Below are 27,808 nucleotides of genomic sequence, written 5' to 3'. Positions count from 1 at the left end.
CGTGCTTACCCAGTAAATCAGTGCTTTGGAAAGGAAGATCTTTGTTGCTTCTTCTTTTTTTTTTTAAAAAAAGTCTAAAATCTAGACAGTTCAGATGTAAGAGACAGACAGGGTAGACGTACAAAGAAAATCAGGTATGTTTCCTTAGTTTTGTATAATGTACCTGATTTCCTTGTATTTTCTATGCCCTCAGTACTTACCTCTCAACCTCTTAGCTCAAGAAAACTGGAAAGCCATAGCATATATTAATGGAAGAATGTCCATGTGACTGGCCATTTTTTCTATTGGTATATGCATGATTTACAATGGGCACACTGGGTGGGCTGACCAACCAGCGTGCATGTTTTTGAATGTTAATGACCTGTCATCGTATAATATATTATATACAACATACTAGAATATACTGTAAGCTTTGGAAAAAGTGCGTATAAAAATCAAAACCTACCTGGTTCTGTTAATTTATATGATGCTTTTCTAAAGAAAGGGAGACTTAAACTAAATGCAAAAAATGCACTATCATCCCTTTTGGCAAAGGGGAAGTCCCTGCAAATTACAATATTAACACTACCGCCCTTAGCTCAAACCCTGTGGTGAGAGATTTGGGAACACAGGTTAATAGCCACCTTATGTTTGATCACAATGTGTCCACAGTGGTAAGGAAAGCCTTCTACAGTGCATATCTCATTAGTAGGGTCATCGCATCCAGAGCTAAGAATGTTATAACTCCCTGTGCACAAATCTGAGAAAAAACAAAACTCCTGATATGCTTCTCAACATTTCAGAATGTCACTCTCATTGCTCAGCATTGCTCAGCATTTCAGACTATTTCAAATATATTCTACCCAGCTAACTTCCCCTCAGCTCTAGCGGCATAGTTTTCCTAATCATACAGCATGTGTTTCTGAAATGTACAGACTTTCTATATCCATAAAATTATGTGGTCAACTAGCAAATAATAATGTAACTCCAAAACTTTTAAAGCCAATTATCCCAGAATTTGTTTACCATGACTGTTTAATCATAGTGTCACAGGAAATACTCTTCTCAAACTGTGGAAGCTAACCATAATATTGTTTCTGCTTCTTTTATCCTCTGCAGCTACTGACCAATTGCTCTTTCTCAGGCCTTATAAGATTACTAGGAAAGTAATTCACTCACAAGTACTTAGCTTTATTACCAGTATACCTCTCAACCTCTCAGAGCAAGAAATCTGGAGAAAACCATAAATAAAGTGGGACAAAGGCTGAAGAATAGGGAAATTTTTAAATAGTGCTCTAACAAACTTAGAAAGATGATAGAATAACATATTTTGCATTGGTATGAATTTTATGAAGGATATGAAGCCTGAAATTCAAATGTCTGTCATTATTTTTGAACTTCAATCTTTAATGGAACTCATAAACAAAGACATAGGGGACTTGCAGACATTGGACCCGACCCAGTTTGGCTTTGTCAAGGGCAGATCATGCCTTTTGAACTTGGTCGACTTTTTTGAAACAGTCACCAAGGCCATTGATGAGGGAAAGGCAGTCCATACAGCCTACCTTGACCTTGCAAAAGCTTTTGACACAATACCCCACTCGGGTATTATAGAGAAACTTACCAGCTTAAATGTAAACCCATATGTCACAAGATGGGTTGCAAACTGGCTAAAGGACAGAACCCACAGGGTTAGAGTTGCTGGCGCCATGTCAGACTCCAAGCCAGTCACAAGTGGTGTCCCACAGGGCTCAGTCCTTGGCCCCTGTTGTTCGGCATCTACTTCTCAGAAGTACAGGCAAACATAGGAGGACTATGGCTGACAAAGTTTGCAGATGACTGCAAACTGGGCCATAGTGGAAAGTACATCGGACACAGATATCCTTCAGAGGGGTCTCATGGAAACTGATAGCTGGTGCCAGAGCCATGGCCTGAAGTTAAATGCCAAAAAATGTATAGTCATACCCTTCGGGAAAAACAAGGTAACCCCAAGCTACCATATAGGTGGCAATCCATTAAGCACAGAAGAGGTTATCAGGGACCTGGGGACCCAGGTTGACAGTGGCCTTTCTTTTGACACTCACATTGCTAAAGTGGTTAGAAAGACCTTCTACATTGCCCACCTGATCATGAAGGGATTCACATCCAGATCAAGTGAGGTCATTGTTCCCCTGTACTCTTCACTTATCAGACCAATGATCGAGTACAATGCCCCATTCGGGATGTATCTCACCCGACACCTGCAGCAATTGGAGAGACCCCAAAAGTTCCTCACCAAAAGGATAAAGGGACTCCAAAATCTGTCATATGCTGCCAGACTGAAGAAACTCCAGCTCTATTCAGTCACATACCGCCTGCTCAGAGGTGACCTGTGCCTGACATACAAGGCCATGTCCAACCCGGAATTAATGGACATGCTCCACCTCAAAAAATCCAAATCTACCAGATCCACTACAGCAAGCGACTTAAACCTTAGCACGGATATAAATAGGACATGCTGGAGGGATAGATTTGTCACCCAGAGACTCCCTATGCTGTGGAATAAAATCCCGGTCCATGTGAGGCAGAGCACCTCGCTGGCTCTGTTCAAGAGAAATCTTGACCAGTGGATGGGAGATCGTAGGTTTACCCCGGGAATCATCTCTGTGTCACTGCTGGACAGAGGCACAACAAACTAATGGGCACAGTATTTTTTAACATAAGGGGTGGCGTAAGCCACAAAACTTTGGGCTAGGCTTATAAATGCCTTAGGGCAGATTGCCTAGTATAAACTATGAACCTATGAACCTAATTATTTACCACTAATTTGGGACAAAACCCCAATTTTATGAAAAACGGGCCAAAAATATGATGCCAAAATATGAACTTTCTTCGAAAATCTGTACAGTTGAGAAGTCTGATTACCAAACTTCTTATCAACTATCAGCTGTGTTTCAGGCCATGAGGTAATGTTTGTAAAATTAAGACATTATTCACTTACAAATCAGCACAAATAAAGTTGCTTCTCTTCCTAGATTTTTCTGAAAAGCTTTGGACTTAATCAAGTTCTTTATCATGCTCCACAGACCTACCAGTTAGGACTTCACCAGCAGAATACTGATTGGTTTGGCACTAGTTTGACAATTAATAGCAAATAATAAATGAAACATTGCATTACCAAATCCCATCTCTTTAAATTGTGGAGTGTCAAGACCCAGTTCTTGAGCCTGTACTTTTCATGGGTCTATACGAGTTGAGCAAAAACCCCATTACACATATACCGAAACATCGACCCGTATACCTTGAATCCTGAAAATCTCGAATGCACTAAACCGCAAAAAATAAAATATCAAACTATCATAGTCGGCCAACTCCACCACCCACTACTTAGAACCTACCCAAACAAAATAAATAACACACATACATACACTTAAAAAAAAACCCTACATCTAACACTACACTAAATCTTACATACATTACCTATCTATGCACTTACCTTAAACCAAATCCTAACCCTAAAGCCCTAGCTATCGCACACTTACCTTATGGAGCTATACCGCAGATGGGCCAATCAAAACAAATTGACATTTTGGAATTCGCGATTTTGGACGTTCGCGGTTTATGTACTTTGCACAATACGGTTCGACGTATTCATATTCGCATAATAGGGTTTTCGCTCAACTGATATAGACCCCTTTACACAATATTTGTAAATGATACAAATACTTCATACCACAATGCCCTTCTTTACCACTTTTCTAGGATTCCACTGTCTCAGGTTAGTTTGAGTCATTCTCACAACCTACAGCAAGCTGAAAAATTAAGGCAATGGTGTTCAAATATGGCTAATTCTAAACAAAAAAATAATGTCAGCAAACAATAAAGCAGTGTTTGTTTACTTCTCACTTAAATTAACAATCTATGCTTCTAACAATGACAATTAATATCCAATTTCCTTAGAAAATGTCACTTCTAAGAAACACTTGGAAATCCACCTTGACCAAGATTCATATTTGACACACACATCCAAAACATCACACTATCATCCAAGCAAATAAATGTTGATTCTGTGTACAAGGTCAGTTTCTGAAAACAATACACAAAACAGACATTAGCTTCTGCAGTCCTTTTACAAAAACTTTTTTATGATTACTGTATTCTGACTAACACATATTCTCCATCATAAATAACTTTATTGCATAGATCATAAAATAGCCACATTTGCTTCTAATCTGCAGAACAACTGTCACCACTCAAGAGTCTGAATTCCCAAACAAGGTTGAACACAGGCAGCTCGATGCAGCACATTAGCCAATTTTTGAGAAGTATCACTCACTTCAAGCAGATCTACTCAAGCCTGCTTCATTCTGTATTGTCAGCCCCTGTTACCCGATGCCTCAATATGTAATAATTATTTTGATGATGTCTATAACTTTCATGAAATGCTTTCCCCAACAACATATACAAATGTAAGTAAAATCTTTTAAAGAACTCCTTACTCCATACGTGTGTATGACCTTCCTATTCATCTCCAGCTTTGTGTAATTCATTGATGCTGGCCTAAGTGCATCTTTACCATATTTCTGTAGCTAGTCTACACGTCTGCACTACTTTATACCTTTCTTTCATTTCTTGGGTCTACCTCTCCGTATTATACCCATCATGCTGTTTTCATCTATACATACCAATTCCTTCCTGCCTTAACTCCAGTCCTCTTTATTGTTCCGCTATTACCACATCTGCTTTTCAGTGGTCTCTATCACGGTAAACATTTCTCTGTTTTGTAATTATCACTCTTTATAATACCCTCACATTTCTACTACTACACATGACCTTCCTCTCTCCTTAATTCACCAGCTGTAGTCAGCATGTATGTAGACTTCATAACTATAGTACTAAGTACATTCTTCCATTCTTTCCAACTCAGGCTTCTACTTTATGTTCTCATATTCTATTACTCACTACTGAGGTATACTGAAACCCTCTAAACAATCTGTCCTGCACTTAACATATCCGGTCTAACTGGTGAATCTGGGCATTTTGAGGCAATGTTACAACTGCCTCATGTACACAGACAACCTGTCCTCCTACCACCAAACACTAATACATGCAAGAGATGCAATTATACAGCCAAACTAGAGGCTGAGCTCTCTCAACCCAAGACTGGACCAGACAGTCAAGAGGAGAAGGCAATTACTTGCATCTCACATAGACCTATGAAACCAGCACCTGCAAAAAAACACACATAAATACAAAAAAACATACTCGGAGGCTCTAAATAAAAATCTGCATAAGCAACAGAGACCTCCAAAGCACACATCCAAGCAACCGCCACCCCCCCACCCTCAACACAAACCATGAAACACATACTTCACAAAACCAGTGTGCCACGCAATCACAGCCCTTAAGGCAAAATAACATACCCAATACACTAGTAATAGGTGACTCTATAGTCAGGCACACTGACATCCCACTCACTAGGCTGAACAAGGAGAAGGTTACTGTTAGCTGCCTGTCGGGTGCCAGGATCTGCCACATAACACAAGCACTCAGGTCACTCCAGAACAAGTACAAATACAGCTCTGTCATTGTCCATGTTGATGTGAATAACCTGAGCCGTACCTCCCTGGACTACTTGGAAAGAGACATGGAAGAGCTCTCTGATCACATAGCCCAGGCCGGTATGACCCTTACTCTTAACAGCATCCTGCTCTCACCAAGAATGATACCACTGTATAAAGAAAAAATTATCAATTTTAACAATTGGCTAAGCTTCTGGTGTCATTCAAAGGGGATCCAGTGTCTGTCTGCTTGAGATGACATGCTCGAAAAGCCACTCTGCTTCGCTAGAGATGGCTTGCACCTGTCACCCTTAGGCTTTCGAATACTGGCCAAGGCTCTTGCCACCCCCATAGTGCCTTTTTTAGGCAAGGCTCAAAAGACAAACCCACCAGCGTAAATAGCACAAGTAACAAAAAACTGAGGGTAATACTGCTCGATGCCAGAAGTCTAAACCTCAAAATGCATGCACTAGAGGCACTCCTCAGTATGGAGAAAATTGATATATGTGCAGTAACAGAAACCTGGTTTAAGGGGCCAGAGAGCACCCCAGCACTACCAAGCTGCAACTCATACCATACATTGCAGCCACAAAACCCGGACCGAAATACAAAAGGCGGGGGAGTATCCATATTCATCAAGGATACCCACACCTCCAGGTTAGTGGCACAGCACAATGCTTCAGAGATCATCCACGTGGAACTAACAATGGGCAGAACTACAATTCAAATTGTAGCTTGCTACAGATCACCCCCATGTCCCAGGACCCCCATTCTGCATTTCTGGAAACACTGGGAAACATAAAGGTCCTACCAAACACCCTGATATTGGCTGATTTCAATTACCCAAACATTAACTGGGAGAGCTACTCAAGTACTAACTCCCTTGCCCAACATTTCCTAGAATTTATAAACTCAAACACCCTGGATCAACTGGTCAACACCCCCACCAGAGGCGACAACATACTGGACCTGGTCATCACCAACATGGGCGACCAGTGTTCCACACTGGAGGTCAACCCCTCGCTTGTTAGATCTGACCATAAACTAATCACTCTGGATATTCACATTCCACCCCCACCACCGGTCAAAAAAACCACTGTGAAAAACTTTTCAAAACAAACTTCACGTTACTTAAGACTGAGGTGGAAAGTTTCAAATCCCCCATGCTAAAGGATAATGCTGCACAAGCTGCAAAATCCTTTACTAATGTACTCTACAGGCACCTAGAAGAATGAATGGATCATGCTATCCCAAGCATAAGCAAGACTCACTCCTTCAAGAAAATGAAACCAGTCTGGTGTACCCCTGCCATAAACAAGCTATACAACAGAAGGAGGAAACTAGTACAGAAAAGAGTAAAATCCCAAGACAGGAAGACATCCCTGATCAGTATCAGCAAGAAACTATGATCCCTCATAAAATCATCCAAGGCTAGCTTCGAAAGAAAAATTGCCAAGGACTCCAAAGATAACCACAAGGCATTCTTTAGCTATGTCAAGAATCAAAGTGGCAATTCCCAGATCTGCTCGGAGTTAGTGCAGAATGGCACAAAATACACTGAACTGACTGATATCACCAACATCCTAGCAGACAGGTTCAGTGCAAACTTTGCCCCCCTCTCACCCCCAAAAGGGCCCATAACCATACCAGAAGAATGTAGTGCCCCTGAAATCACAGACATTCAGGTTAAAAAGCCCTCTCCAAAGCCAAAAACACAGCATCAATGGGACCAGACGGTGTCCCAGGCTGCGTCCTACATGAGTTCAAAGATGAACTAACCCCTCACCTAAACACAATGTTCAAACTCAGCCTCTCCACAGGCTACGTGCCCATAGAGTGGTGTACAGCAACGGTTATTCCACTCCAAAAAGGAGGTGCCACAACATACCCCAGGAACTATTGCCCTATTAGCCTGAATAGCTTGGTCTGCAAGTCTATGGAGCACATCATTATGGATCTCATTAACAGAGACATTGGGAACCTCCAAACACTGGACCCTACCCAGTTCGGCTTTGTTAAGGGCAGACCATGCCTCCTAAACTGGTGTACTTCTTTGAGACAGTTACCAAGGCTATAGACAAGGGAAAGTTGGTCCACACAGCCTACCTAGACCTCACAAAGGCCTTTGACACCATTCCCCATTCTGGTATTATAGACAAGCTCACCAGCCTGAATATAAACCCCTATGTCACGAGATGGGTTGCCAACTGGCTCACGGACAGAACCCACATGGTAAGAGTTGCGGGAGCTAGGTCTGACTCTAAACCAGTTACAAGTGTCGTTTCCCAGGGCTCAGTCCTAGGACCCCTCCTATTTGGCATATACTTCTCAGAGGTACAGGCAAGCACAAGTGGACTATGGCTGACCAAGTTCGCAGATGACTGCAAACTAGGGGCTATAATTGACTCTCCGGCTGACACAGACATCCTCCAAAAGAGTCTCACTGACACAGATACTTGGTGTCAAAACCATGGCCTTAAGCTAAATGCCAAAAAGTGCATAGTCATCCCCTTTGGAAAAAACAAAGTACCCACAAATTACCACATAGGTGGTAGCCCCCTAAATACGGAAGACGAAATAAGGGATCTGAGGACCCAAGTAGATAGTAATCTCTCCTTTAATAATCGCATTGCCAAAGTGGTTAGAAAATCCTTCTATGTGGCCCACCTAATTACAAAAGGGTTTGCATCCAGATCAAAAGAGGTCATTGTGCCCCTATACACATCACTCATCAGACCCATCATAGAGTACAATGCCCCATTTGGGATGTACCTTACAAGACACCTGCAACAGCTGGAAAGACCACAGAAGTACCTCACCAAGAGGATCACCAGCCTTAAACAGATGCCCTATGCAGCTTGACTGAAGAAACTCCAGCTGTACTCGATTGCATACCGCCTACTCAGAGGTGATCTCTGCCTGACATACAAGGCCATGTCCAACTCAGAAGTGATGGACATGCTCCACCAAAAGAAAATCATATCCCCTCGAGTCACATGCTGTAGGGATCTAAACCTCACCACAAAAATAAGCAGGACATGCTGGAGGGATAGATTCCTGTCCCAGAGACTTCCCATGCTCTGGAACAAGATTCCAATCTACATTAGGCAGAGCTCCTTGCTAACACTCTTCAAGAGAAACCTTGACGAATGGATGGGAAACAGAAAGTTTACCTTGGGGATCACTTCAGTGGCTTTGCTGGACAGAGGCACAGGGATCTACTCTAAGGGGGCAGTGAAAGCCAACACATTCCGGCTAGGCTTATAAATGCCTTTGGGCAGATAGCCTAGTACCTACCTATGAACCTATTATCTTTCTTATTGTAAATAACTTTACATAACAGTGGCTGCAAATATACTATAAACCATTTTATTAAGCAAATGGTGTTCTGTAACTGCTAAAAACTACCTAGTGTACCAGCTAACTTATCTACTTTATCTGTGTAAACTGCATGTTTTGCTTCTTGGGTCATAATATGTATACTTTCTCATTTTGCTTATTGTACTGTTGTACTGTTAAATGTACAAATACATGCAGGAGCTTTTCTACCTGCACTTTGCACAGTAAATGGGCCAGTTCAGTTGGACTTTCCTGGTCAATCAAGAAATATATATTACTACCAAAAATGCATGCTCTCTCTCTATTTTATATATATATATATATATATATATATATATATATATATATATATATATATATATATATATATAAACTGAGCTTCAATTGTGATGTGTTTATATACAATAAAACTGCTTGAATAGAACCTACAAAGACTCGTCTATTACATCCTGACTAGATGAGTGACATGGTGTCAGAACCAGGATTCCAGCGACTGATATTCAGAGTTGCGAGGTACAGAGATAACAGTGAAGGTAAACTAAGAGAAAGGAGCACAAAAAGCACCAGAAAAGAACCAAAGGTAATGAAATCTTGCACAGTTTATTTTATAGAAAAGATAAAATGGAGCATTACAAGGGCACGACCTGCATTATTAGACAAACAAGAGGCACAAAAGGTTTATTAATTAAACAAAATGTTTAAGATTACCGTATTTGATAAAATGATTATCAGAAACGCAAAAAGAATATGTTTAAACCAAAATAGGCATGTTTAGAGTAAAATGAGCACAAGAAAAGTACAATGGGCATGAAGAGAGATTAAATTAGCAAAACGAATATGATAATGGCAAAAAGGGGACATTAAACATAAATAAAGCAAGGTGACTGCATGTTTTTTGGCAAAGTGCTGTGTTTTGGAATAACTACAACTCTGTATTGTATCAAGGGCATAAATAGATTTATTCGAAGTATCTCAAAGTGTGTAAGAGTGCTTACAATGTGTGCTTATTACTGTGCATGTATTCCAAAAAGTTTGTGTGCAAAGTGCAACTATTTCGTGAAGTACAAAGTTTAGCGATTTCAAAAAGTTTCTTTTGCTGGGTATGTCCATTCGCAAAGTGCTCAAATTACAGTGCTTCTTGCACTGTAAAGAATTATCTAGCAAGGTTCTGCCATTTTGGAGAAGTTTCAGTGTACTGTGTACTGTTTATTCTCAAAGTGCAGTTACTTCAAAATGTTTCATACTCTGAGCTTCTTCTGCCCAGTTCATTCGCACAGTGCAGTTATTTGAAATGTTTCTTTCACTGATGAGGTGATTTCTTGCCATACAGTAATCTCGAGAGTATTACAGTGCCCAAGTTCAGTTATTCAGAGGCTTGCTGTGCTATTGGGCAAAGTTGCTACTAAACCAGCACAACTCCTGATGCCAAACAGCATGACAAAATGCCTCCCAAACACACATATGCTTGTTCTAGAAGTCAAAAGCAAAACCACCAAGTTGCTACTAAGCCAACACAGTTCCTAATTCCAAGCAGCAGAACTAAACACCTCCAATAAGCACAGTCAGAGAGGTGAAACTCAAGCACCACGATACTGCTTTTCGTCGGCGCCCTGCACCAACTTCTTCAGACTTTGAAAAATAACAACTCACACTTAAGTGCTGCTACATTTAAAGCCATTGCAAGCAAAGTCTATTACAAAAACACACCCTCCAATTACCTTAAAGGAACAGGCACAATCTAACTAAAATGTTCCTATCCCATAAACACACAATATAAAAAGTTGTATGTGATATAAAATATACAACTGTAAAACTAATACTGTTCCTTACATAGCACTTAAATAATGCAATCAAAAGTTAATTATATTATAAAAGCACACTTACTTTGAACCAAATACGCATAATAACACTGACACATTAAAATAAATAAAAAAATTAAAATAAATAAATAAATAAATAAATAAATAAATAAATAATATATTGGGCAAAGTTACAAATACTGGCATAAATTTCTGGCGTTTGTATATGTGTGTGTGTTTGTGCATATTTGCAAAACCCTTCACTGGCACGTGTTAATATGGTAGATGGATTTTGAAAGCCCTCACCACTTGTATTTGATCAGAATATTGCAGAGAATTGGAGAATAGTTGAGCAAGAGTATGATATTTTTATACAACCAGCTTATTCTGACAAAGATGCATGTACCAAAGCATTCATTTTGCTAAACCTAGCTGGGTCATAGAGCACTGAAAGGGACCGTTCAATTGTGTATGCACCTGCAGTTTATGAGGGAAAAGGTGAAAACTATCTTATTGTTATACAGGCAGAATCAAGGGAAGAACCCGAGTGTATGAAGTGCAAATTCAGGGAAATGTGCAACCCCCAGACAAATATTACATTAGAGACGCATTTGTTTTACACAAGAGATCAGAAACCAGGGGAAATGTTTGCAGCTTATATTACTGACCTGAGAAACAAAGCTAAAATGTGTCGGTATGGTGACTTAAAAGATGAATTAATAAAGGACAGGCTTGTGTGTGGTATTAATAGTGCTGCTGTGAGAAAGATTTTGCTTCGTGACAGTGATTTAACATTGAGTAAAGCCACTGAGATTTGTCAAATCCATGAAGTTACAGAAAGGCACACAAGTATGCTTGCAAGTGACAAGAGTATGGTTTCTACAGGCTCCAGAGCAAATGCAGATAGCATGCAATATGTGGCAAACAGAAGCAGGCCTAAGCGCATAGTAGCCACCGTCCCTGCTGGTTCACCAGGGAAACCATTTAATTTTCCTGCAGGTTCTAAGAAGGTAGCATGCTTAGTATAGTACAAGAGGCAATCAGCAAAACTGAAATCCAAATTTATTGTTAACTGTCGCATTTGTGGTGCCTATCATGAGTATAAAAGAGAAAGATGCTTAAGATTTGGTCAGCAATGTCACAAGTGTAAAAAATGGAACCATTTTCAAAAATTTTGCAAGGCAAGAAAACCCCACACAGTGATAAAGAAGAGTCACTCAAAAAAGTAAACTGATCAAGTAGACTGCAACTCCACTTTCTGTGTAGATAGTGTATCAGGAATTGGTGACAGAGTTGATGCTGTGAATTTGTTGGCGAAGAACGAATTATTTTGTACTGTCCAGATCAATGATAAATCCACAGAACTCAAAGTTGACACTGGTTCAAAGTATAATGTTATGTCAGCAGACACATTTGCTAAGGTGAGAACTAATAAACAACTCAATGTGGCTAGTAGTGAGAAACTTGTTGCTTATGGAGGTAAGGAAATTCAAACCGAAGGCTCAGTAGTGCTTTCATGTTATTTGGCTAGAAACCATTACAGCTTGTTATTCTATGTAGTTCAAAGACCTGTGCAGTTATTATTTGGTATCAGAGACAGTTTGAGAATGAATCTGATTTCTTTTACCAAAGAAGTTCATCATATAAGCGCATATCATAGTTCCAAGTTTCTGAAGCCATTTTCTCAGAGTAATTTGATGTTTTTGATGACAAGTTGGGCAAACTTCCAGTTGAGTATTCTATGAAGTTAGATCCAGAGGTCAATTCAGTAATCAGATCAGCAAGAAAAGTTGTGATAGCTATGCAGGATAAAGTCAAACTTCAGTTGGATAAAATGGTGTAATTTGTCTAGTTATAGAACCAACTGAATGGGTGTCATCTATGGTAGCAGCTCACAAAAAAGGCTCAGATGAAATCAGAATATGTACTGACTCAAGTGATTTGAACAAAGCATTTAAGAGACTGCATCATCCAATGCATACAGTCGAAGAGGTTGCAGCTCTAATACCGAATGCCACTGTTTTTTTCTGTCTCGGATGAAGAAAGTTAATTTTGGCAAGTGATGCTTAAGCACAAATCCTCATTACTAACCACTTTTGGTACACCATTTGACAGATGTAGATTCCTGAGTATGTCATTTGGAATAAATTCTGCAAGTGAAGTCTTCCAGCATGCAATGGAGCAAAACTTTTCAGGTTATCCTTGTGCCATAATAGCAGATGATTTATTGGTTGGAGGCAATGCTGAAGCGGAGTATGACAGAAGCCTTAAAAGAGTTCTACACAGAGCATGTGAAGTAAACTTAGAGCTCAGTCCTCTGAAGTGTAAATTCATACTACCAGAAGTTACATATGCATGTCATTTATTTAGCAGCACTTAAGAGCAGATTCGTCCAAGCAAGCAGGTATTCTTGAGATGTCAGCACCAGATAATATTCAAACTCTACAATATTTCCTTGGCATGGTCAACAATTTCGAAAAGTTCATACCAGACTTCAGCAAGTTGACAGCACCTTTAAGAGAGCTGACATGCATAAATGTTACATGGTCTTGGTTGGAACAGCACCAGAAGGCATTTGAAGACCTTAAGCAGAAAATTGCCACCCCCACCTACATTAAGACACTATGATGTCACTAAACCAGTCACACTTTCCTGTGATGCTTCAGAATTTGGTCTTGGCGCAGTTATTTTTCAGGAAGGCAAACCAGTAGCCTATGCATCTAGACCACTTACCCAAACTGAAATGCAGTATGCTCGAATTGAGAAAGAACTTTTGGCAATAGTATTCGCATGTTCAAGGTTTCATGATTATATCTATGGTCGAGCTATTCAGATTGAAACTGATCACCAACCTCTAGTTACTATTCTAAAGAAGCCTATGCATTCAGCTCCAGCGAGATTACAAAAAAATAATGCTTAAATTACAAAAATACAACTTCAAAATGGTCTATACAAAAGGCAGACTTCTTTATCTGGCTGATACCTTATCTAGATTGCCCAGAAATACAATGGACCTGCTTGACACTGAGAATTTTGACTTTGATGTAATGTTAGTGCATAATTTTTCTACCACGAGACTTGATGAGCTGAGAGATTATACAAAGACTGATCCAATTTTGCAAAAGCTCATTGCTTGGGGACTCCGCAGCACTTGTAGTTCACAGTAGGGCTCCCCCAACTAATCCTGTAGCTAAATTCAAGGAATATTGTTAAACAAAACAATTATAGATAATCCTTGGCCATTACCTTCCCTGAAAAGTGAAACCTGATTGTTTCTGCAATCTCATGGCCTGGTCTGGCACCACATCACCTGACCTTCACCTACACTTATCACCTGCTCAACATCATATACTAATCGACAATCTATACACCGCTGCCAACCTCAACTTACACACAATATCTAATAGCCACACCCCCACACCACCTTAAATACCTTACAGCCTCATCACCTCAGTCACCTAACAGCCATTATCCTAGCATCTCTACCGTACAGCATGTAAACTACACTAGCATCTCTCTCATTAGCCCTCACAACGCTAGGCTATATCACATCCATACAAACTAACATACCTCTAGACAGCACCACATTCCATACAACACATATTTCCACACCCATAAAAACTCACACAAACTTCTCTATCAGCCCCACAATTCTTAATCTTAATTCTACATTTTATATACACATTAGCGTACCAAGATGCAACACTAGAAAAACCTCACATAGCTCCAACATTGAAATAACACACATGACCAAACACATACTATCAACCATAAAGAGACTACTAATTTCTGGTGACATACTCCCAAACCCAGGTCCACTCAAAACCAAACAGATATCTAACCTACTAATTCTTAATATCAACATAAGAAGTACTGCTAATAAGACACCTGAACTGCATGCATTTATAACCCATTACGCACCTGACATACTGACCATCACAGAGACATGGCTAAAGCCTAGCATCCAAAATAAGAATTCCTCCCCCCAGGATGTAAAACCCTAAGACTGGATAGAGTAGGCAGAAAAGGAGGTGGGGTAGCCATTCTCTTTAAAAATACATTAAATCTTCAACTCCTTCAAACCCCTCTACCTAAATTTCATAATGCCGAAATCCTTTTTCAGTCCTATGCTTAAACAAGACAAAAAAACTCAACATTCTCTGCTGCTACATTCCTTTAGGAAATAACTCTCCCATAACAGATGAAATATTACAGTGGACAAAAGATAACCTACCACAAGAAACTATCCTACTAGGTGACCTAAATACTAACTGGATAACCTGTAACTCCAATAACCCTACTAATCACATTAATCTCTATGGGTTCTCTCAACTCATTCAAGAACCCACTAGAACAGATAAAAGATCAAAAAAACAATCCATACTGGATTGGGTGCTGGTCAATTACCCCAAACAAAACTACCAGACAGGTTGCCTACCAGATGGTCTTAGTGACCACCTCCCCACATTCCTACTACGCAAACACACTAACTTACCCAAGCCCATAGTTCATAGACTAATACAAGATTATCGCAACCTAAACTCTTACGGTCTCAATACTGTCCTAAGCCATTGTAACTGGGAACCACTACAAGCCCTTGGATTAGACCAGGCAGTTGACTACTTTAATCCTTAAAAGACTCACCCCTACTAGGAAAGTTAGAGTGAAAGCCAACTATGCTGCATGGCTAAGTAGAGACACTAGAGCCCTACTAAAATGCAGAGATAAAGCCTGGAAAATCTGGAAAAAGGAAAACACCACCTGTTCCAAACAAAACTACCAACAGCTTACAAATCAGGCCAAGGAACAAACCAAGCAAGATAAAAAGAACTACTTCCTAGGGGCCCAAAGCAAATACTCAAAAAATCCACAACAATTCTGGCAGTCTATCAACTCCTTACTAAAACCAGGCAAAACCACTACTCCAGCCCTAAACTCCACCAACAATACCATGGACATAGCCACTCAATTTAATCACTACTTTACAGAATCTGTCCAGGCATTATCCAGCCAATTATCTAAAAATAGCCCTTCATGCACCCCAACCAATCATCCAGAAAGCATTCCCTCCTTGACTCTATCATCAGTCCCCACCTCTACAATTAAAAAGCTCCTTCTAAAACTGAAATCCACCACCCTTGCAGCCGATAACTTATCTGCTAACTTCCTAAAAATGGCTGCTGAATCTATATCTTACCCTGTCTCCATCCTTATCAACTGCTCCATACAAGAATCCCATATCCCAGACCTCTGGAAAGTTTCATATATCATTCCTCTACATAAAGGCAGGAACTCTTATGATTTTTCAAACTACTGACCCATCGCCATTCTATCCCCCCTATCTAAACTTCTAGAGAAGGGTATCCACTTCCAAGTCATGAAATTCCTGAACACACATCAACTCCTGTCCACCACACAACATGGCTTCCGCCCACATCACAGCACAACCACTGCTCTTCTCTCTTTCATTAATCTAGATAACCAACACAGGAACAACAATAACTTTACATCTGCCATTTTTTTGGATCTCTCCAAAGCATTTGACATGGTATCACACACCATTCTGCTAGATTCTCTAGCCTCACTATCCTTTGTCCTATCTACTATAGCCTGGTTCAGAAACTACCTATCGGGAAGGCAACAATCTGTTCAATGGCAAGATGTACTGTCCCCTCAACTTCCTACCACCATATGTGTCCCACAAGGCTCAATACTGGGCCCACTTCTCTTTTCTATCTTTACCAATAATCTACATAGCTCAACCCAGCAAGCCACACTTATTCAATATGCAGATGATTCGACTTTAATCTCCACAGCCCCATCTCCAGCCATTCTGAAAATACTCACCCAGGAAACCTTTAACTCTGTGGAAAAATGAATTTCTGATATCCAACTCATCCTAAACCCCAATAAGACTAAATTACTACTATTTACCCCTAACAAATCAAAAACTGCTCCTGTCTCCTTCACCATCACCTCTAAAAATGGCACTACCATTTCCCCTTCTGACCATACTAAAAGCTCACGACCGAAGAGATCACCAGGAACCGGAAAACTTTATGTATAAATCTGCTTTATTTGAAGTTTAAATCCACAAGTTAGATGCTCATAAAAATAAGAATAAGAACACACAATCCAGTCAAGCGCTTTCGCCCGGGCTCTCCCAGGCTTTATCAAGACAACACCACAGACAATTTCCATTCATTTTATACCTTTGTAATTAATTATACAATTAATTAATTGGGCTATTCCCATTGTTTCAGAGTCTCCTGATATTTAAAGGTACATATTGTGGCTAGCAGCTAAGACAAAGGCAGGAAAAAAACAGGAAAAAACAGAAGCAGCAATACCATAATGTAAAGAACAGATACAAGGAAACAATTCAGTCAGCCCAGGGGAGGAGCAATTTCAGGAGATAGTTGCTCCATGTTCTTCTGCCTTATCCATAGAAACTATTCATTTACCATCTTGTACAGTGGCCAAGCAGGGGAATTTTTCCATTTACAATTATACGGATGTTACAGTGAACAACTTGTTCTTTGAGCTGTTTAAAAAAGGTTTTCATTTTGTACCTGAGAAATGTATGAACATTTCAAAAACCATTTTAGACCTAAAGTTGTTCACCAGGAATTTGAATTTGAATATTTATTTTAGAGGTAGGCAACATGTAAAAGATCCATTACAAAGAGCAAGTACATTTAATCCTCCCCTCCATCCTGTTTTGAAGGTATTTGAGGAAATGGTAGAAACTGAACTTAGACACCTGACAACCAAAAATGCGGAAGACAAGGTTAATAATTTCACCAAAGACTTCCATGACACTATAAGGTTTTTCAGGAATGAAGAAATTAGACCAATGAAACCAGATAAAGGAGGTGGGGTTGTCCTTATGTATAAGCAAGACTATGAAGCACACATTGCTAACATCTTGCATGACACAGAAAAGTACACGGAAGTCTCAGTTAATGAACGCAATGTAGCGTATTCAAAAATAAGGCTTATGCTAGAGGACCATCTTATGCAAGGAGTCTTGAATGAGCAATTGTTTAACTACCTCTTAGTACAAAAGCGGCGCTAAATTTTTTTGGCCTCGCAATTATTTTCGGCATTCCTAAGGTACACAAAGGCCTTGACCCTTTGAAATTCAGGCCCATAGTTGCAGGTGCAAAGGGTATCACTGAACCATTAGGTAAATTCATAGACATATCAACCAAAAAAATGGTTTCATCAATAGAATGTATTTGTAAAGGGATAAAAAGTGAATATTACAATATGACCAATTATATGGTGACCATTGACATTGTTGATTTATTCCCTAGTATTCCCCACACTATAGGAATTGAATGGTTCAGTAGAATACTTATTGAAAAATCAGGTTTCAGTAGCAACATTATTAATTTAATAGTTGAATTTATGGAGGTTATTTTGAAGAACAATTATATTATTTTTAATGGAGAATTATTTAAGCAGAACAAAGGGGTGTATGGCAACGCCCTGTGCCACGGCTTACTCAAATTTAGTATTGCATTTCTGGGAAAATGAATTTATTTTTTCAACAAGATGGGCAGAACATATTGTCCATTACAAAAGATTTCTGGACGATATTTGTATTCTGTGGGGGGGCAATATTAATGAGTTTGAAGAATTCATGCAACATATTGATTGTTCTACCAGTTTTTTGAAATTCACACATAAAATTAATCCATTTGAATTACATTATTTGGACATTGTTTTAAGGAAAAACAGCATATCCAAACAATTTGAATCTTGCATTTTTAGAAAGGACACATACTCAAACATGTTGTTGCATTTTGAGAGCAACCATCCATTTTTCCAAAAAAGGGGGATCATAAAAGGCCAGTTAATAAGAGCGTCAAGAATTTGTAGTACGGACATTCTGTATCAGAAGGAATGTGAATATTTAAAGGAACTATTTATGGAAAAAGGATATCCAAACAATATGTTTGAAATTTTAGTTAACGAAATTTCTCAAAAAAGGACTACACAGTTTCCCCCTTTACTTGGCATTACAACTCCCCAGGAATCTGTTAGTAGAATGAATAAGGACAAAACAAAAAACCTTTCTTTTTTATACACATATAATACAAATAATGTGGAGATTGAGAGCATTATTGGTAAATTTTGGCCTGTTCTCTCTATTAATGATGACCTGAAGAAAAGTATCCCAAGCAGCCCACATTTTGTTAGAAGAAGGGACTGCAACTTAAAAGAATTATTGGAAAGGCAAGCACTATCCAGCAATAATGAAAACCAACCCACTAGGGGAACTTATAAATGTAATGCTTGTAGCCAATGCTGCTATATACTAGACAATAAAGGTATTTATTTGAAATCTAGAAATATAAATCTGTTCCCATCAGGTCATTTTAACTGCAATTCAAAAGGTGTGGTTTACTTGGGATTTTGCCAACACTGTTTGTGTTTTTATGTGGGAAAAACTGAAAGGGTTTTAAAAAGAAGAGTGTATGAACACATTTATGAAATCAAGAACAAAAAAGAATCGAATGCATTCTATAAGCACTCTTTAACCTGTAAAAATATGTGCTTAAAATTTCTAGTCTTGGAACAAGTTTTTAACAGTGTAAGAGGAGGGGACTGGGAAGCATCCCTGGAGTATAAAGAATTGTTATGGCAAATAAAATTGAATGCCACAAGACCACCAGGGCTTAATGATGCAATCAGTATTAACAGTGCTCTGAGCCAAATTATAGTTGATCCTTCAAATTATGATGATACATATAAAATATGGTTGGGTTCAAAATTAATACAATTTCAGTAAAAGAATTGCTTTTTTCCAGTAGTCTTTAGCGAATTTAGCGAGACATTTTGTATCATATGAACAGTATGTGTATACTTTTTACCTATCAATGGTTGGTTTTTAATAAGTTAACATAGTCCATTTTTAAAGTGTTTAACATATTATAATAAATTAGAATAAAATGGTAGGAGTATTGTTTATGTACAGTATTTATTAATATATATGTTTTATCAACTTATATTTTGAATAACAAGATTTTTTAACAATGTTATTTTTAGCAATATGATTTATAAAGACATAAAGATTAATTAATACTTAGCAGTTTTTAAAGTTGAAAATTTAATATGAGATTATTTATTTTATTTTATTCAATAAATTAAATTTTAATAGTGGGACCCTAAGAATGTTAAAAATGGTGTTAAAAAAAGGGTTTTAAAAAATGTTATGAACTCTGTTCTTTACATTATGGTATTGCTGCTTCTGTTTTTTCCTGTTTTTTTCCTGCCTTTGTCTTAGCTGCTAGCCACAATATGTACCTTTAAATATCAGGAGACTCTGAAACAATGGGAATAGCCCAATTAATTAATTGTATAATTAATTACAGGGAGGTATAGAATGGAAATTGTCTGTGGTGTTGTCTTGATAAAGCCTGGGAGAGCCCGGGCGAAAGCGCTTGACTGGATTGTGTGTTCTTATTCTTATTTTTATGAGCATCTAACTTGTGGATTTAAACTTCAAATAAAGCAGATTTATACATAAAGTTTTCCGGTTCCTGGTGATCTCTTCGGTCGTGAGCTTTTAGTGTTGTGCTGCTTCTGCTTTTGGTTTCAAAGATTTGGTGTTGCCCTTCTGACCATACCAAACTGCTCAGCATTGAAATTGACAATAATCTTCACTTCAATGTCCACATCTCACAAACCATCAAAAAGGTTCACAAAAAATGTGCACACTATATAGGATCAAAATCGTTCTCTCAGACCAAACAAGAGTCACCCTAGCCCAGACTCACCTATTGTCCACACTAATGTATGCAGCACCAATTTTCACCCACATCAGAAAAATAGATCTAGACAAACTTGAATCATGTTACAATAAAATCGCCAAGTTTGCTAAAAACACCACCTTTAGAACACATCACTGTGTTGCTCTAAGGGAAATAAATTGGCTAGAACTACCTCAGCTACTTAATTACCACCAGCTAGTCACTGCCTACAATATTCTTAAATACTCTGATAAAACCCCACCATTAACCCAACTACTTACCCACTACACAGCAAATTGCCCTCTCCAATCTAGTGACAAAAATCTCCTCTGTATCAGTAGAGCAAACAATACTGCAGGAAAAGTGCTATATTCCCACACCATTGCTAGAAAGTGGAACTGCCTTCCACTTTCACTGACCACTGCCTCCACCACCTCACACTTCAAAACCCCCTCAAATCAATCTGCTGAATACCTGGCTGTGTCCTTGTATTACTTAAACTTAAATCCCATCTGATGAATACCTGGCTGTGTCCTTGTATTACTTAAACTTAAGCTTTTCTACCTTTTCCTCCTTAATCCTCTATGGGACTAAAACCCTAACAGCCATCCATTCACCAATGCCAAATTAGTCACTGTAATCCTCTATGGGACTAAAACCCTAACAGCCATCCATTCACCAATACTAAGTTAGTCACTGTAATCTTCTATGGGACTAAAACCCTAACAGCCATCTATTCACCAATACCAAGTTAGACACTGTAATCCTCTATGGGACTAAAACCCTAACAGCCATCCATTCACCAATACTAAGTTAGTCACTGTAATCTTCTATGGGACTAAAACCCTAACAGCCATCTATTCACCAATACCAAGTTAGACACTGTAATCCTTTATGGGACTAAAACTTTATAACAGCCATTAGCCAAGCCTCCTCATATCCATTCACCAATACCACGTTAATCACTGTAATCCTCTATGGGACTAAAACTCTAACAGCCATCCATTCACCAATACCAAGTTAGTCACTGTAATCCTCTACGGGACTAAAACCCAACAGCCATTAGCCTCCTCATATCCATTCACCAATACCAAGTTAGTCAATGTAATCCTCTATGGGACTAAAACTCCAACAGCCATCTATTCACCAATACCATGTTAGTCACTGTAATCTTCTATGGGACTAAAACTCTAACAGCCATCCATTCACCAATACCAAGTTAGTCACTGTAATCCTCTATGGGACTAAAACTCCAACAGCCATCTATTCACCAATACCATGTTAGTCACTGTAATTTTCTATGGGACTAAAACTCTAACAGCCATCCATTCGCCAATACCAAGTTAGTCACTGTAATCCTCTATGGGACTAAAACTCCAACAGCCATCTATTCACCAATACCATGTTAGTCACTGTAATCTTCTATGGGACTAAAACTTTAACAGCCATCCATTCACCAATACCAAGTTAGTCACTGTAATCCTCTATGGGACTAAAACTCTAACAGCCATTAGCCATGCCTGTAAGTAGCTCCTAATCCCTACTGTTTGTAACTTCTCTGACTGCTGAAAAGTGTCTTGTCTGCTTGTATTTTTAATGTGAATATCTAATTGTTTTGTTGTATAATGTACGTTTGTTGTACTACTCTGTATAAAAATATTTCTCTCTTGTTTAACTTATACTACTCTGCTTATAAATAATTTTCTCTTGCTTAACAATGTGGAGCTTTTCTCCCCGGGCCTCCACTGTAAATGGACCTTGTGCAGTCGGAATTTCCCAGATAAGAAATGTAAAATAAATAAAATAAATAAAAAATGTTGGATGTCCGTCAAAGAAATCTAGTGTACCACCTGAAGTCCAAACCTATTTTCCTTATAGAGATGAGATGTTGATGGAAGATGGCATTATTTTTAAAGGTCCAAAAATTGTTGTTCCTGCTTCCTTACTACATGAATATAGCCAGATTTTGCATCGTGGTCACCCAGATTCCGTTTTTAGCAAAAGAAATGCGAGAGAACTAGTATTTTGGCCTTCAGTAGTGAAAGATATTGATAAAGTACTTTCTTTTTGTTCATTATGCAATAGTACTAAACCGCATTTGTAAAGAGAACCACTTCAGCTAAGTCAAGTTCCTGAACTACCTTCGTCAGCAGTAGCCACTGACATATTTGAGTGTAACAATCAGCGTTACTTAGTATTGGTAGACTCTTATTCGAACTGTTTTGAGATTGATTTACTACCTAATCTAACATCCACTACTGTTATTACTAAGTTGAAACGTCATTTCTCAGTCCATAGTAGTCCACACAAAGTTGTTTCTGACAATGGTACTCAATTTACTAGTCAGTTATTTCAGACATTTGCAAGAGAATGGGATTCCATACATGTTACTAGTAGTCCAGAATATCCACAGTCAGATGGGCTAGCTGAACGTGCAGTGCAGAGTGCAAAGCAATTACTTGAAAGGTCAAAGCATGATAATACCGATGTCTTTTTGAATTTACTTAATCTCAGAAACATACCCCGTGATGATATACTTGGCTCTCCTGGTCAGCAACGTCTATCTAGGCAAACCAGAACAACGCTGCCTATTAGTTCCAGTTTATTGAGGCCTTAAACTAAAAACAACACAACCATCAGAGATCAATTATTTAGGAAGTGTTCTTTCCAGAAGTCCAGTTAGGATAAATCGAGCAGATTTCTTCGTCCATTGAAAGAAGGAGAGACAATGAGGTTACAAACGATGAAAGGTTTTGACCGGATTGGTCAAGTAACAAGTATATGTACCGAGCCGAGATCTTACTTCATATAATCTGAGGGTGTGGAGTACAGGAGAAATCGCAGACATCTTCTTCCTGTACCAGAATCTTTATCGTAGCATTGTTCCTGTGATACTGACTCGAGATCTCAGAACAATCCAGACAATGTTTTCGTTCCAGAACATGTCTTACCTTCTGCTTCCATTTCTGAGGATGTTCCTGAGATTCCTAAGGTTGAACATTCAGCAGAGACGGTTTCAGTTGCTAAGTCTCTCAGTTTTATGTCACACACTCTGGTTGTACTTCGAGACCTCCTGTGAAATACAGAGCGACCTGGACATAGCTGTATATATGTACCTAGTTCTGTATAACTGCATGACAAAGAACTATCTGTATTGTTTGCATGTCAACTGATACTGTCAGCATTGCATGAGCTATTTCTCAAAGAGGGAGGTTGTAGAACAGAGTGTGTGTACTGTATCTTTAAGAAGGAAAGAAGGACTGAACGTGCATATATAAATAGCAAGCATGTGCTATACTCAGTGCCATTTTGAAAGTGCAGCCAGAGAGTGAGCATGTATGAACGAATGTAGCTAGTTTGTATATGAGTTACCTAAGTTAAAGTTAATAAGCTTCAATTGTGATGTATTTGTACATAATAAAGCTGCTTGAACAGAACCCACAAAGACCCTTGTATTACATCCTGACAAGATAAGCAACAAACAGATAGACAGACAGACAGATATATTTGAAAAAAGTCAATATTGGATGTACCTTGGGCTCCTTTCCATGTGATTTCATCAAACAATTTACTGATGTCAGAACAACATGAGTGAGTATCTATGGATTGTGAGATTTGTCTGTTTAGCATTAGCCAAAATGTTTTGTGATTGTATACAAAACAGTCGCATATATCTTCAGTGATATCAGTTCTGTGATGTGAACATGTTGCACAGAGGGTAGGCATCATCATCATCATCATCATCAGCCCCCTTTTCCCCATTTTCTACATGGGGTCAGGTAATCATGTTAACTGTCATTTCTCTTGATTCAATGCTACACTCTCACCTTCTTCGACACTCATGCCTGACTGTCGCAGATCGTCTTTCACACAATCCATCCACCTCTTTGCTGGACATCCTTGTTTCCTCTTACATTCTTCTTATCTGTCCCAAATCTTCTTCACCATATTGTCTTCTGCTTTTCTGCATGTGTCCAGACCACCATAATCTGTTATCTTGTGAGCTTTTCTGCAATTGCAGCTACTTAGGCTTCTGCGCTGATGTCATTATTTCTTTGTCTGTCCCACAGAGGGCATCCTACCACCCTTCTCAGGCAATTAATTTCCATCACCTCTAGCTTCTTTATCTGCTCTGCCTTTACTGCTCAGGTTTCTGTACCATACAGGAGTACTGGTCACACCACTGTCTTGCACACCTTACTTTACAGCTTCTTTAGCATTCTTCTGTCATAGACTACACCTGACACTCTATGCCAGTTGGCTGCATCCCCTCTGATTCCAGCTTTGACCTCTTCATTCAGACTTCCCTTCTCATCAACCACCCGTCCCAGATTGTTGAAGTTATTTATCTGTTCCACTATTTTCCCTTCTATTGCAGTTCATAGCTTCTTCTGATTTCCCCAGTTTGCTGCCATTACCACTGTCGTATCTGTGCTTAGTTTCACCCCATGTGCGTTCAGTTTTGCATTCCATTGCTCTATCCTTTGCAGAAGTTCTTGCTCAGAGTCTGCCTGTAATCTGCATACAGCAACTTTGTTCATCTGTTCCTTCCAACCTGTAGTGTAATAGCATAGATGTCTGTGTATGTGAATCTCATGGGATACCTGTGTCTGCACTTATGCATATCATGTAGATGTAATCATCATACAGAGTTTATGTATGATAAGCATCTATGTATGATACATATCTGTGGGTAGTTATTCTTTGCAAACATGTATGACATTTTGTGCTCATTGTCATCTGTCTTAACCATAAATTATTCCTGCTACATTTTCTGTGCTGACAATGTCTGATGTGCTGTTCTAACTTAGTCTGCACATGGGAAGTGTGGACAAGGTACTTATTTGTTAACAACATGCCTACCTTGAATATTTCACTTTATTTCGCTTTACTTTTAGTGGGTTGAGGTGCAAAAGATTGTTTGTGCCAGAATATGACCACTATCTAATCACAGCACCACTCTGCACACTAGTACAGTACACATTGATTTGAGTGATGTGAGTAATGAGCCATCTATGCTGTTTAGCATCATAACACTGCCCTACTTCACTTCATCTGCTGTGCAGGAACATATAACATATTAAGGGGTGTCCCTAAATGCCATCTGTATCACAGTCATATGTTGTACAGCACACTGTACACCAGCACAATGTGACTGAATTTGCTACTGTGGGTATCCAGCTAAGGCTTTCAGACAATGGAAATAGTGTTTAAGCATCCTGTACACCTACTCAGTGATGCTGCATGCTTGGTCATGTACAAGGATATCTCTTCATCTGCTATTTTTGTCTCTCTTATGGATGTCATCAGCTATAATTTCAGGGGATATTAAGGATATTCTGAAATTCTAAGACATGTTTACACAGTTAATGTGCTTTCTTTGCCTTGATGTGCATCTCTGATGATGATATATTTCATTTTGTAGTTGTTATATGTACTTACCAGACACAGACACAGGAAGAGTGAAATGGAGAGGGCAGCTGTCCTAGGTGCCACTTTTCAGAACAACAAAGTTAATAGCTTAAATGTTGTCATTACAGTGATTGTATAGGATCCTGTAATGACAGCTTGCAAACTATCAAACTGTTGTTTTTCTTAATGGTAACAATGAGTTATTATGATGCCCTACTTCACTTCATCTGCTGTGCAGGATCATATAACATATTAAGGGGTGTCCCTAAATGCCATCTGTATCACAGTCATATGTTGTACAGCACACTGTACACCAGTACAATGTGATTGAATTTGCTACTGTGGGTATCCAGCTAAGGCTTTCAGACAATGGAAATAGTGTTTAAGCATCCTGTACACCTACTCAGTGATGCTGCATGCTTGGTCATGTACAAGGATATCTCTTCCTCTGCTATTTGGAGAGGGCAGCTGTCCTAGGTGCCACTTCGCAGAAATCTGTCCCTGGAGGAGTGGTTCCAGCCCATTTCTGGTGCATTTAAAGTGTTTTCTTGATTGTATCTGCTTTATTTTCTGAAAAAAACAAAACAAAAAATACTGGTTTTCCCTCCTTTCTAAGCTAGTATAGTCCAGTTTTCAGGTTAGTGCTGAATTCAGGGCTGTGTTACAAGTTTCTGTGTTTGCCCATACCTTACTTGGATAGAAGGAATTTTCTCTGTTCACTGTGAGAGAGGGAGTGTTGAGCAGCCTATCTATCCCTGGAGGAGTGGTGTCAGCCTAGAAATTAGTAGTTTATTGGCCATTTTGGGCTAATTTCTATCTCTTTCATTTTCCTGCTATAAAACCTGCATTTGCGAGGTTTTTGCGCTAGTATACAGCTCAGCAAGCTCCTGCCTGGTGCCCTGCAGAGTTCTACAGCAGCAGAGAGACAAAAGAGAGACTTTGGAGTGATTAAGTATCATTTTTCTGCATTTTCTTGCTGCCTTTGGCTAATTCCACCTAAAACTCAGATTCTCTTGAGTTTCTGTGATTTAAAAAGCTTGTTTCAGCTACATATTGTACTTATTTTACTGCCTGCACTTTACCAAAGTCGTTTTTGTGTTTAAATTACCTGTTTAACTGTTGTAGGCTACACACTCAAGTGTGATAGCCATTTATGTGCATTTAAAGTGTTTTTTTTATTGTATCTGCTTTATTTTCTGAAAAAAACAAAACAAACAAAAAAAAAACTTGTTTCCCCGCCTTTCTAAGTTAGTATAGTCCAGTTTTCAGGTTAGTGCTGAATTCAGGGCTATGTTACAAGTTTCTGTGTTTGCCCATACCTTACTTGGATAGAAGGAAGTTTCTCTGTTCACTGTGAGAGAGGGAGCTTTGAGCAGCCTATCTGTCCCTGGAGGAGTGGTTTCAGCCCAGAAATTAGTAGTTTATTGGCCATTTTGGGCTAATTTCTATCTCTTTCATTTCCCTGCTATATAACCCGCATTTGAGCAGTTTTGCGTGCCTGGCAGCTCCGGTTAGTTAGGGTATAACCATTCAAAGCTCCACAAAGTCTACTCTTCAATTTTTCCCTTGGGACTAGACAAACTTTCAACTTAAGCACTCAAACCATTCACTTCTCATTACGGCACTTGCTCAAAACTCATAGCAAGTACTAATAAACCTTAGCACTAGACCCTCCAATACTGTAGAAAAGGACAAGGCTCTCTATTCGACCTTACCAGCCAATTAGTAAAACAGTTCACTGTACCTATCCAGGCATGACCAAAGGGCAGTTTCAGGTGTACTCTCCAGTCCAACTGGTGAATCTGGGCATTTTGAGGCAATGTTACAATTGCTCATGTACACAGACAACCCTCTCCTCCTTCCACCAAACACTAATACATGCGAGAGATGCAATTATACAGCCAAACTGGAGGCTAAGCTCTCTCAACCCAAGACTGGACCAGGCAGTCAAAAGGAGAAGGGAATTACTTGCATCACA

Source organism: Protopterus annectens, chromosome 2.part2 (assembly GCF_019279795.1).
Source record: "Protopterus annectens isolate FY-2018-M chromosome 2.part2, PAN1.0, whole genome shotgun sequence".
In the NCBI taxonomy this organism is placed as follows: domain Eukaryota; kingdom Metazoa; phylum Chordata; order Ceratodontiformes; family Protopteridae; genus Protopterus; species Protopterus annectens.
Note: the sequence above shows the minus strand (reverse complement) of the source record.